This window comes from Gavialis gangeticus, unplaced genomic scaffold (genome assembly GCF_001723915.1).
Source record: "Gavialis gangeticus isolate Ggan-Ray unplaced genomic scaffold, GavGan_comp1, whole genome shotgun sequence".
Taxonomy (NCBI): Eukaryota; Metazoa; Chordata; order Crocodylia; family Gavialidae; genus Gavialis; species Gavialis gangeticus.
In genome coordinates, this window is record NW_017728994.1 from 35,752,451 (window position 1) to 35,766,171 (window position 13,721).

The following is a 13,721-nucleotide window of genomic DNA, read 5'->3' on the forward strand; positions in this document are numbered from 1 at the left end:
TGAGCAACAAGCTCCTCTGTCGGCCTGCTTGCAAGCAATAAAATAGAGTTGGACCCAGCCTGAAAGTGTGACTCTCTTCTAGAGGTGAATTGGACTAGCCTCCAGGGGATAAAACCAGCAATTTATGCAACATTGACACAGAGCTCTGGCCAGAGCCCACATTGACTGGCTATTGAACTCAAAGCTCACCAGCAGACTGGGATGAGGTCTAGCCACAGCCAGTATCCATGTGGTACAGCAAAAGTGAAGGACCTGCACCCCCTTTTCCCCATTCCCAGAGCCACTACCGGTCAGCCCTGACTCATTTGCGAGCCTGTTTCTTTCCCCTATGGTATGGGGTGCCTCAGACAACCATGCTGCACAGACCACACAGAACTGGACCTATGCAGGATCTCCCACCACAGTGCAACAGAGCTACATGTGTCCCACTGAGAACAAGCTTCTCAGAACAAGGAGGGTTAAAGAGTTTTTTTCCTTAATGGGCTACTTTTCTATTGTGACTTTGAGAGATGTGCAGGAGGTAGCAACCAGCAAGAGTGTGTGGAGTGGTCATTAATGAGGCTATTCAGCAAGGAGAGTTGAGAGATTGTTCCAAGAGGGATCAAAGGGGAGCAGGAGAGGAAGCTGGGTTCCCATTGTTAGTAATGTATGTTTGTGGTAAGCCCACTTTGCTAATTCACTACTAACCATGACTTGCCATTCAAAGATAAAGCCTTCAGCATAATACCAGCTGGAGGTTACACACATGTACAAACACAATTATTTCACAATATATATTTTAAAATAATAAATGTAAATGAAATTATGAAGGGTAAACGTTGGATGCCTCCTCTCAGTTGGGCCTCACAAAGATCTCCCAGCAAGAGAAGCCAAATAACCTCCAAATACTATTGATTGATGGAAACCCTACCTCTTGCTCCAGCCCTCAAGCTGAAATAGCTTCTATTGTGCTGACAATAAAATAAATAAATGGATTTGTTTTTAAAGCAACCGCAGAGCCAAGCTTTACTTTAAATAACATAAACAACTGCTAATGTTTTTTCTTCCCATCCCTTTTTGTTTCCCAATCCTGTACCTTTTTAAAACACTTGTAAATAGCTGTATCTGGCCAAAAACAGTTATTCTTCATCCTAAACTAGACTTCAGGGATGATGAAAAAACAAATGCCTGTAGTTGCAATTCATTGTATAAAGTGCAGGGAATACGGACTGGTTTTGCATCTGGAAAATCATGGCTAACATTTGTTTTTAAAGGTTTGTTTTGTTTTGAAGAACACAGTCAATGATAAAATCTATGAAATCATGCCTAGCAGAAGAGCTCATGCTCCACAAAGTCTGAAGTAAACTTGGAAGATGTCTCAATAAACTCCATCTCCTTCTGGGCCCCACAATGCCATGTGGTCAGAATTGCAGGTAGAGATCATTTCACATAATTTGCTCAATCAGCGGTCAGGCAAGTATAAATGAACCTTGTATTATACACCATCATGATCAGGAATATGAGGTCTGTTTTTTATTTCTCTGTGTTAAGTTAATCTGATCGGGCACAGCTGTAGGAATGGCAGTGTGATTGGTCTTTTATGGTAGGGTCTGCACCTTTTCCAAATAAATCTGAAAAATAAATTGGGTGCAAGATGAAAATTTTAAATTAGTAGCCCAAGTTTCAGTTTCCAAATATGACTTTGGCATGTAAGAGTACTTAAGACTTATAGACTTTTAAAGGATTTTTGCCTCCTGAGATACCAAGTCACACTGATGCTTTTAAAGTTTTACTCTACAGCTAGCTCTTGGAGGATAGAGAATTTCTCAGTACAGTAGTAGGCCTGAAAATTTGGAGAAAATATTGGTTTAGGTTGAATTGAAAGAGGAAAAAAATTAGGTTATTTATTTTCTTTTTAACAAAAAGAAAAATTTTATTTGGCACTTACCCAAAAAAGTTTATTTTGGCTGAAATTAAATATTTTGTTTAGCTTTGGTTTATTTGAATGTTTTGTTTGAACTTCTTTATTTAATTAGGGTCAATGATAAAAGAAAACTGCCACTTAGAAAGAAAAACTTTAAGAAGTTTTCATTTGAAATTGCTGAAATGAAGGATATCCAAAATATATTGAAATTAAATACCTCAAAATATTTAACCTTTTCCTCCCTCTATTGGCTTGAAATATTTACTGAATTGGGTCCGGATTTTAGAATATTTTTAGTTTCCCCAAAACCCCATTTGTCATAACATTATCTATAACTGAAAAATTTCCATTAACTGAAATAATGGAACTTATGCCAGGAAGGGTTGGTTGAAATTTTTTAAAATAGTGGTGCTTAACCTTTTGGCCCTGCAGGTCAAATGAGTGGTGTGCGACTGGTCTGCAGGTTTGATTAGAGCTCCCATCCCAGGATTGGGCCTACACATTTGGATTCTGCCCTCACTGCTGCAACCCAGTCCTGTGAGCAGGGATCAGGACCATGGGACCCTGTGCCACCTCCTCCAGACCCTGTGCGCTGGGACCCTGTGCCACCTCTGCTGGACTCTGCACACCAGGATCAGGGTCCCAAGCCTCTGTTCTGCCCCTGCCCAGCCCTGTGTGCAGGGATTGCGCTCTGTGGCCAGCACCTGTGCAGCTGTAATTCTTCACTTCAGGCAAAGAAGCTCCAGGATGGCTCAGCTACAGGGAGACACTGCATTGGACCACGGGGGATGTGGTCTACTCAACTATCAGGGTTGTTGAAGGAGAACAGTGGCACGAGGGACCAGAAGCCATAATTTCTGTGAGGCAATTTGTTGACCTGAGGAGAAACAAAGATTAAGGTCTGCTGAAAGCCAAACAAAATGTTTCAACATTTCTGAATCAGTTGTTTTTTTCTTAGAAAAAAATTATATTGCAAACAGTTTGCTGTTTCAACTGTTTGTTCCCACTTGGAATAAAAACAAATGTTAAAATAAAAGACTTTTCCATGGGATGCCTCCTCCATTTTTCAGTTTCTTCTAGCACTAACTAATTTACATGTCCTAGCTCTCACTCAGGTGCTCTAAGTATTACATAATGATATCCTAGATCTGTCACTTCTAGGCTATTAGAAACAGGCTGTGTTTCTTGTAGGTATGGTATCATTTTTGTGCTCCTATCTCATTTTTTTGGAAGTTTTTGGCAAATAAAAGGGTAACTAGTTCACTGGTTGAAACAAACTGAAGTCTAAAAAGCAACCTGCTTTTCAGATAGCAGAGGATCAGCACTTTCTCAAGATCAGGCCTCTTAAAATGATCCAAGTTGAGTATCTAAAATCACTTTTGACGGTCTTGACGTAGGAGTGATTACATTATCTCCTGCCATTATGTCATACTAACTTTTATATCTTATCCAAGTTGTAGCAAACGCAATACTTAACATCTCTTGCAACCACAAGTATATGGTGGTCCTTCTGGCTTATACCTGTACAATGTCATGATAGTCTCAACAAAAAATATGTCTGCCCATTAACAATCATGGGTGGATGGTAAAAATAAAATGCAAGATTTTTTCAACTAAGAAAATAGACAAAAAAAAGTATCAAAACTAAGAAGTTTTTCAAATAAACCCATTCCTCCAAATGCCTCGCAACCTTTTCACTTCCCAATCAACATGTATCTGCTACCATGAAAAAAAAAATTCTAGACATTGGAAACTCATGGAAAAAAGCAACCTTTTTTTCTAGAAGGCTGTGGTATCAAAAGTCTACTTTATACTATGAAATGGGTTCTACCTTGGGATAGTTGAACATTTTCCAGTAACTCATTTTTTGAACAGAATTATTTTTGATGAAGTGAAAACATCCACAAAAAATATCTGCATATGATTTTTGTCATTGACAACTGGGAACCTCCAGGTTTTCAGCCAACCTGCATATTTTACAGTTTGTGGTTGCAGACCCCCCATATATTCTGGATTGGGGTATTATTTTTCAGTGAAAAGTTACAATTTTCAACTCAGAACTTTGATAAAACAACAAAAATGATGTTTGTTGTAGATTCTTGGCAGGAGCTTCTCTGCTTTTTCTGACAAGCACTAACCTGGGAAATGGGGAGTCAGATAGCTGATGGAAGGACATAACATTTAGGGTCTTATAGAAAAGCTAGGTGCCACAGAACTAGTAAAGAGGAGTGGAAACCCTGAAATCAATTATAGGATCTAAGGAGTTAAAACTAAGCAAGTGGCAGGCACTGAGGAAAAGCTTGGTGTACACTGGAATATGCTCTTTCCATGGGCCAGAGTCAAGCCTTTCCATTGATTTCAGGGGCTGTTGATGGGCCTCTGAATTAGAATTAAAGGTATTCATGGATGGAGAGAAGGGGAGGTGGGGATTTGTGATTACCAAAAAGGAATAAAAGAACTGTTATTTTTGGCCTTCTCTGAGATTTGTGCACAGTGAACAACTTTCAGCTGAGTAAGCGGCAGGAGCTCAAGTATGAGACCCAAGTCCATATCAGACTTCTCAAAATGTTCACTTCTCAGGTTATTAAGTTTGGTCGTTGCCCCCTTGGGAGCCATGAAATGAATCAATGTCTCCTGTTAAATCACCAAGGGTTTCTGTCTTCATGCCTCATTGAGACATCAAAAACTGAGCAGTGAGATGAGAGTTTCTCAGTCAGGGATTGCATAAAATTCCAAACATGAATGCTGTATGTACAGAAATAATAACCTGAAGGCAGTAATCTTTTCTCACTTTCTTATCCATACATGTATGGTTGCTATTACTTTTATCAACCAAGTATGTGCTTGAAGGGCCAACACTTACACATACTCTTTTCCCTGAAAAAATTACACCTACAAATAGCTGGTATCTGCATACTATGTACTCAATTTACAAAATTGTTTCTTACGTGCACAAACACTGGTTCAGGCACTCAGTGACCCATGTGCATACAAAAACGGACTTCTTTTGGAAACATAAATTTAGGAAAAAATTACTTGAAAATATAATCTCAAATAATGTTCATAGGGTTCTGGATTGATGCCGCGTGGTACTTGTGACATACCCAAGATGTAATAATAGTCCACTCGGTCTCTTATACATTAGAATTTCAAAACTCTATAGAAAAATTGTCCAGTCAGCAATGTTTCCTTTTGTCCTACCACACAACGTCCTATCTGTCAAGCTGGGACATGCTGATCCAACTGTTCACCTCTGGCATATAATATATAAATAAGCTATGCAAAGCCAAAACAAACTTCCTGTATATGGAACAAGTTGTCATAGGATGTAACTATATCAGCAAGTTAATTATAAAATTGGTACTTACGGTAGATGGACACAGATCAGATATTACCTAGGAATTTCTTCCTTCAAGTAAAGAATGTAATGTTTAGGAATATTCTCCTGAGTTTATTCCCTCCTATGAAGGAAGTAGAAAAAGGCAGTTTTAGAAAAAGGAGGATAGATAATGCACAAGAAAATAAATAGTATTGAGTCAGTCAGTGGTACTCTTTCCATTGACTTTAATGATCATTAGAAGAGCTCCTTGTGCTCCTAGAAGAGCTGGCGACCTGGGTAGTCCTCAGCTCAATCCCACTCTATACCCCTAAGTGGGCCCTGCTCCCCCATCTCCAAACCATGGAGAAGGTTATCTCCCAGTGGTGGCCCTCTCACTGGGGTGCCAAGACCCTGACCTCCACGACATGCACTCATTCCATCGTCAGGTCATGATTCGGCTGGTGGTGCAAGCATGCCTGGAGGCCAAGAGGTGCCTCATGATTCCTTTTCAGGGGGCCCTGGTGAGGGTGCTCTATATGCTGGGGGACCTGTGGTGCTTCTGGTGCCATGCTCTGGGACACTTGCATCATGAGTGCCCTATGGGCCAGGCAGGGAATGCATCTGTGGGTCCCACTGACAAGAGGGGTGCCCCTACCATGATGCCCCTCCCCCCTCGGACTTCCTGGCATCCTAGCAACAACTCCCAGCCTCCCCCATGAGCTCAGGGGACCCCACCCCCCAACCAAGTTTGGCGGAGTCCCAGGGAGGGGGACAACAGCCAAGGGAAGAGAGGGAGTGCCCTCCGTACCCCATCCATGCCCCCACAGTAACTACCCCACCTCTACAACCCTCACTGTCTTGTACTGGAGTCTGTCTACCTGAGGACCACCCCATGACTGAGTGGGTGCAGTTCCCCTTTGGGCACACGGCCAAGAGGAAGGCCTGGGCACAGTTGGAGCCCTCTAAGGTGGAGGACCCCCCCCCTCCACACACACACACACAACCAAGACCACCACATGGGGGAAAGAATGGCCCAGCTTCCGGGGACCTCCCCAGCTGCACCAGACAAGCCACCACCAGAACGGGTAATCCTGGTGGAGGGGGCCTTGGGGATGCTGGCCAGTCCTGAGAGAAGCCCATGGAGAAGACCCCCCACTCCACTGGCTGGGGCCAGCCCCCACCCCCCCCAAGACCACGGGCACTGCGGTTGAGGCAGACCTAATGGAAGACCCGGCAGCAGTGCCTTCCCCTTCTTATGAGGAGGGAGGTCCCCTCTCCCAGGACCCTGAGGCAGACACCAATGCCACCCCAGTGCCTGACAGGTCTACCTCCCCACCCCTCCCAGAAAAACCTTACTATTAGCGTGCCCCGTGATCAGAGGGGGTCGAGGTAGGGTTCCCTAATCAACAGGATGATTTTGTCAGGGACTCTCTACAGATCTCCCGGGGCTGCTGGCTGAAGCTGGGGCTCATCCAGCTGCATCCCCAGCTGCTCCCACCGGCACTCCCTAGTGCCTGCCTGTACAGTCTATGGCTGAATCTCCAAATCTTTCCGAATCTCTCTGAATTGATTCATAGGCTTTAATTTGATTTGGAGAGGTTAATGGGTCTCCCAATTCAATTTGGATTCAGAGATTCAGCTGCCTAATTGGGCCAAATCTCCTCTGAATCAGATTGGCTACTGAAGCATTGTACAGCCCTACTATAAACAGAGGCCCTGGGTCAGAGAGGGATTGGTCTGGCACTGTGGAGGCTGCAGTGGAAGGAGCTCCAGAGCAGGAAGGGCCAGATGAGCCCCTAGCTGGTACCAGTGCTGCCCTGGGGGAGGAAAACAAAAGGCATTCCTCTGCTCTTCAGAGGAATGTGACTCAGAATAGGGGAAAGTCTGATTGTATGGATAGGTAGCCACTGTTTTTGTTGGACCCAGAGTAGGTGAGCTGTAGGGCTGTGTGAAATTTCTCCAGCAGTTTCATTTTGACTGGTTTTGAGCTCAAAACATTAACACAGAAATGAAACAGAGAGCTTTGAAACAGCCTCAAAACAAAATGAGACAAGTCAAAATGTTTAAAAAATTTTTTAAGCATTTTGAGTTTCAAAGGTCAAGCCAGGCTTGCCTGCAAGAAAACAGAAACTGAAGTAAGGAGAGGGATGGGGAAGAGCAGGGAGGAGTGCTCTCATTATTGACTGTGTAGCTGACCAATGACTGTCATCCTTCCATGAGGTCCCTTCCAATCCCAGTGCTCTGGGGGAGGGATGGAAAAACTGCATAAACAGCAGCATTGTTTGAACTGCCCTGCTTTCTGTCTTGGTATCAGTTAGTGAGCTGTGTGTTCCAGCAGCTCAGTGTCAGACAACCACAGCTAGCAGCACTGATCTTCTAAAGGATGCCCTACTTGCTAGCAAAAGGGATTTCAGATTCAGAATACCTTTTTCTTTGAGGCTCTTTTATTTTATTGTATTTATTGATTTATTCTTTTGTATTCTATAATTATATTGGATAGGATTACTGTAGAATTTATTTTATGTAGGAAGCGAAATACATTTATATTTTATTTCTATACATTTAAAATCTTGCAGCATACATTATAGACTTCATATAGGGACAAAGCCATATTTCTATTTGCTTTTATACATTTCTTACTTACACCACACACCTACCTGTGCTCTTGCACCCACACTTTTAAATTTATACAGGGTCTAATCCATATACTTGCTGTTTTGCTTAACATTTCTTATTTACATCACACACACACCTACTAGTACCATTGATGATCTTGCACCCACACTTTTGAATTTATACAGGGACTAAGCCATATAATTGCCATTTAACATTTTTTATTTGCACCAGACACCTACATTTTTAAATTTATATAGGAACGAAAATACATTTATATAATTGTAGTAAAGGAAGACATGAAACACACCATGAAGCGTGGTGGAAAGGCAGGTGGCCACACTGGCCAGCCTTCAGGGAGGGGCAGAAGAGGGGGTAGAGGGAAAGCTGTAAGTTCCCCCCAAACAAAATGAGATGCAGCCTCTTTCCTTCAGCTAAAACAGATGAGGCTGCTACAAGCAGCACAGAGTGGGGAGCAGTGCCAGTGCCACTGCCTGTGCCCAAGACTGCATCCCCTCCATGTGCATCAGCCATAACCCCTCCCATCACCACCACCATCATGGCAACAACAAACAGCAGCACCAGCACAGCAGCCTACTCCACCCCTATTTCACTTCCCCTGCTGAGCCTTCCAGTGCCAGAGGAAGAGCTGGTACTGGATCAGGATCTCAGTGCCCTAGCAAGGAAAATTCTGGGGAAGGAGGGGGAACCAGCTGAGTTTGTGCTCAACACCAATCAAGTTTTCCCTAGAGAAAGGTCTCCTTCCCCAGAAGGCACTTTGGAGGAGGTTGATGTACAGGTGGAGGCAAGCGGCTCAGCTGAGTCCACTCCTCTTGCTGTGCCTCTGACTTCTGAGGAGAAGGAAAGTGCAGCAGCATCCACAGATGCACCCACACTCCAGAAGCAAGTGGGTAGTATGGTCTGGGATCATTTTGAGCTGGCAGATGATCCCACATATGCTATCTGCCTGCACTACTGAGCCAAAACCAGCTGGGGCAAGGGAACAAAACATATGATCACCACAAGGATGCTGATGAATCTCCACAGGCACCACCTCCTTGTCCTTGCTCCTTCTCAGCCTGGCACCAGTGGGAGTGTGCCCAAAGTGAAGTCCCCATCTTTCTCCAAAGCCCCCATTCCCACAAAGCAGAGGCAGGCCACCCTGGAATGGTGGGGGAAAGATTTCATAGATTTCATAGACATTAGGGCAGGAAGGGACCTCAGAAGATCATCGAGTCCAGCCCCCAGCCCCAGGTACAGGAAGTCAGCAGAGATCATAGGATCCCAGCAAGATAAACATCCTAATGTCTCTTGAAGGCATTGAAAGTAGGTCCTTGAACCATCTCCAGTGGCAGTCTATTCCAAACCTTGGGGACTCAGACAGTAAAGAGGTTCTTCCTTATGTCCAGCCAGAAATGGTCATGGAGGACCATTTGACCTTGTCATCCCTTGGGGCATTCTGGTGAACAGATGTTCCCCCAGATCTTGGTAATTATGCCTGATAAACTTATAGGTGGCCACCAGATCACCCCTGAGCCTCTGCTTTTCCAGACTGAAGAGTCCCATGGCTCTCAGCCTCTCTTTATAAGGTCTGTTTTCCTGACCTCTGATCATGAGCGTGGCTCTCCTCTGCACTCTCTCAAGCTTCTCCACATCCTTTTTGAATTGTGTGTATAACTTGATGATGTGTTACATGTTTACCAAATTGCAAATTGGTATAAAGACCAAGAGGAGATTGCTACACAGGAACTATATAGACAAACAATGTGAGCTGCTAGGACTACCCCAAAGTATGATTATAGAAGAATATATAAATTCATCTTGTCATGGGCCAGGAAAGTAATAGCCCTTCTCATTTTATACAGCTGTACTCAGATGTAGGTCTTAGACCTACAATGAGGAATCAGCACTAGGCATGATCAGAAAAATAGGGTCAGGTCAGGTCTTTTATGCAAAATTTCAACAAAAGTGGAAAAACCTCATTTTCATCCAAATTGTCCATGAAATAGTGCTATGGTCTCTGGGTGCATCTAGTTTTAATCATATGCTTTTAGGCACATTAGAAAGCTGATGGAGAGCTCTGGATTCTATTATGCAGCAAGGCACAGTCCTTTGCTACTTAGCATTGCAAAGCTTAGGTCTTTTGTGGCTCCAGGCCAGAGCTGACTTATTTATCTTTTACTATGGTGAAGATAATGACAAATAAAAAATAATAATATTGAACTCAACCATCAAAAGCATGATTGACCTTGAAAAGGGGCTGAGTAGAATTTTGGATAATAATAGTCACTGATGTCATGGGTATAGGTGTCACTATGAGATTTAAATCACTAAATCTTTGTGGTGCATTTCAAAATCTTACATGACAACCACTATATACATGTACAGAATCTTAATATTGCATTAAATCCTGGAAAGCTACGTGACAACAAACTGGAAGCGATTCAGAGAAGCACAGCAAAAATGACTGAGTAGTTAGAGGAACTGATGTATGAGGGTGTATTAAAAGAACTGGATGTGTATAGTTTGACCAAAGTTCACGCAGAAGATGATGATATGTGGAGTGGTAGGACAGATGTCTACCAGTATCTGTAGAAGGCATACTAGTAGGAGGAGAAAAATGTTAATGTTTTTACAGGTGGTCAAAGGAACACTGACTGGATGGAATTAAGTCAAGTATAGATTAAGCTGAATATCAGGAAAAACTATTTCAGTCCAATTACTCTGTGTTATTTTCCAAGGGAACTGGTGAGTGAACCACATCTTGAATAGAAAAAGCCTTCAGAGACAATGGTATGTTGGTTGTTTGGGGACTTTGTATTGGATCAGATGTAGATTGCCCATTTCCTTTTGTAATGTCTATAATTCCAGTACAATGAGGCTTTCCTTAATATTTAATTTAATGAAAGGCAGAGCCAGCCTGTCCAGGTCTGTGAAACCTGCGGCCACAGGGGGCTCCACAGCCAAGGGGCCCTGTGAGGCCGGCATCCTCCCCAGCAGGGAAGTAAAAACCGCAGTTTTAAATTCTGCACCCATTTTTGGCACCAAGTTTAAAATTGTGGCTTTCACATTTGCTTCTCTGGCAGCTGGAAGCAGGACCCCTCCTCCACCAATGGGGCTGGGAGGGGCAGGGCTGGGGTCTTGCCTGAAGAGCCCCGCCACACTTGCGGATTGCTGGACAACAGCTCCCTGCAAGTGAGTGTAACGGGGGTGCGGGGGAATGAGACTGAGCTGCGGGTGGCAGTAAGCAGGGGAAGGAGTGGAGGGCTGTTGGTGTGCGTGTGTGCGTGTGTGTGTGTGTGTGTGTGTGATATCTTTTATTAGACCAACTAAATAATTAGAAACATTTTTATTAGCAAGCTTTTGGGCTTAAAAGCCCTTGGTCAGGCTGGGGAAGCATCTGAAGTTGGTGTGTGCTCTTCCTGGATGGAGTAAATAGTAAAGAGTCTAGAGGCCAGAGCTGGGCTGCAGCAAGAAAGGCAGTCAGTGAAATTGAGGAGCCAGTGGGTGAGAGACAGGCTGGGAAGGAAGGGGAGGGGAAGGGGGATGCATGTAGCAGGGAAAAGTGGAAAGGTACCTGGGAATCAGATGGCAGGCAACATATAGTGTCATAAATCCAATGTCTATGTTTAGTCCAGGAGTGTACTTAGGATCTGTGTCTTTGAGAGTTGTGCTGAGTTGCTCTTTGGTATGTAAATTAGGTAAAATCCCTTCCCTGGAGGTTTCAGGTGGCAGCCAGGGAGGTAAAAGATCTTTCTTGTTGTTCTGCAATGAAGCTTAAAATCAAAAATTGGCTAAAATTCAGCATCTTCCATGTTTCAGGGATATACTTGGTAGCCATGTTGGTCTGAGATGAGAAGAAATACAAAAAAATAGATCTTTTGGTTTTAAAATGATACCTTTTATTAGACCAACTGGGAAATCACAAGAAAAAGCTGGGCCCAGGGGGACAGCTTTCCATTTCCACCTCCCTCCATGCAAAAATGAACTTTATTTCCTACCTATGGGGACTTTTTACCATCTATACTTTTCTCAGAGCCTGATGAAGGGCCTTTGAGCCTGAAAGCTTGCAGAAAGGGACGATTTTCTTGTGATTTCCCAGTAGGTCTAATAAAAAGGTATCATTTTGGAACCAAGAGTTTTAGATTTTTCTATTTCTTCTATATTTAGTCCATGATTTTTTGTATCCAGGGGGTTGATGAAGTGAAGTTCATAGACTCATCTGTGAAAAGTGTTTTGTGAATTCCCTTTGAGGATTAATACTGAGAGATTGGAGAGAGAGTAGTTTTCTTGTAAGAAATGTGCCCCCGTGGGTAATTGGGTATTCTGGACTTCAATAGATTTCCAGTGTGCGTCCATTCTAGTGAGCAGTTGTTTTTGGTCTCGCCTATGTATTTCCCATCAGGGCATAAGTACACTGGATGAAGTATATAACATTTCTGGAGGTGCAGGTGTAAGATCCAGGAATGGTGATGATTCTGTTGTGGGGTGTAGTAATTGTGGGGGTGGTGGAAATATGTTGGCAGGTTTTGAATGTCTTTTCATGGCATAGCCTGAATCCATTTGATGTGTCTTGGGCTGTAGGAAGTTTGCTTCTGTTGATGAGGTTAGCGAGGTTCAGTGCTTGTTTGAAGGCTAGGATGGGTGGATCTGGGAAGATTTCTTTAAGAACTGGGTCTCTTTCTAGTATGGGTTGCAATTGTTTGAGGATTTTCCATATAGGTTTGAGGGATGGGTGATATGTCATAACTAGCGGTATGCAATTCATGGGGGTTTTCCTTCTGCACTGCAGCAATTCTTCACATGGTATCCAGGTGGCTCTTTCAAATGTGCATCTGTCTCTTTGGAGGAGTGTATTTGCTGTGTGAAAGCCTTTTTAAGATTTGTGAAGTAGCAATCCTGGGTGTTCTCCTCAGTGCAAGTTTGGTGGGATCTGAGGGCTTAGCTGTGTATCACAGGTTTTTGGTGTGTTTAGGGTGATTGCTGGTTCTGTGCAGATATGTATGTTGGTCTGCGGGTTTCTTGTATAATGTGGTCCATATTTTACCTTTCTGGATGGTGATCATTGTGTCTAAAAAGGAGATGTTGGTGCTGGAGTACTCAAGAGACAGTCAGATGAAAGGGTGATGGTTGCTGAATTTCTGATGGAACTCAATCAGAGATTGCAGGTTTTCAGTCCAAATGATGATGTCATCGATATATCTTAAGTATAGCAATAGTTTGATGGTGCAGTCTTTGAGGAATTCTTCTTCCAGGGGGCTTATAAAAAGGTTGGCATACAGTGGGGCCATGTTGGTGCCCATAGCTGTGCCCATGGTCTGGAGGAAGTGTTGGTTATTAGAAGTGAAATTGTTGCGTGTGAGGATGAAGCATATAATTTCAGTCATATCTTTGGGTCTGTACTCAGAGTTGTCATTTTGCTCTTGTAGGTATGTAAGGAAGGCTTGGATGCCATCCTGGTGTGGGATGTTGGTGTATAAGCTGGTAATATCCGTGGGGGCTAGGAGGGTGTTGCTGGGAAGGTGGTCTATGTTTTTGGGTTTTTTGTAGAAAGTCTGCAGTGTCATGGACAAAACTGACTCTTTCAGTACCAAGCGGTTTAAGGATTGATTCCACAAAACCCACTGACTCTCACCCACTGATTCTTTCAACCACTAACTCCTCAATTTACATTTTCACTGACTGGCCTTCATGAAGATCAGCCTCTGGCTTCTTTACTATTTGTTCCATCCAGGAAGAGCACATACCAACTGCAGATGCTTCCTTAGCCTGACCAAAGGTTTTTAAACCTGAAAGTTTGCTAGAAAAATGTTTCCAATTACTTAGTTGGTCTAATAAAAGATATCAGATTTACCCAAAGAACTTTGTCTGCCGTGTGTGTGTACA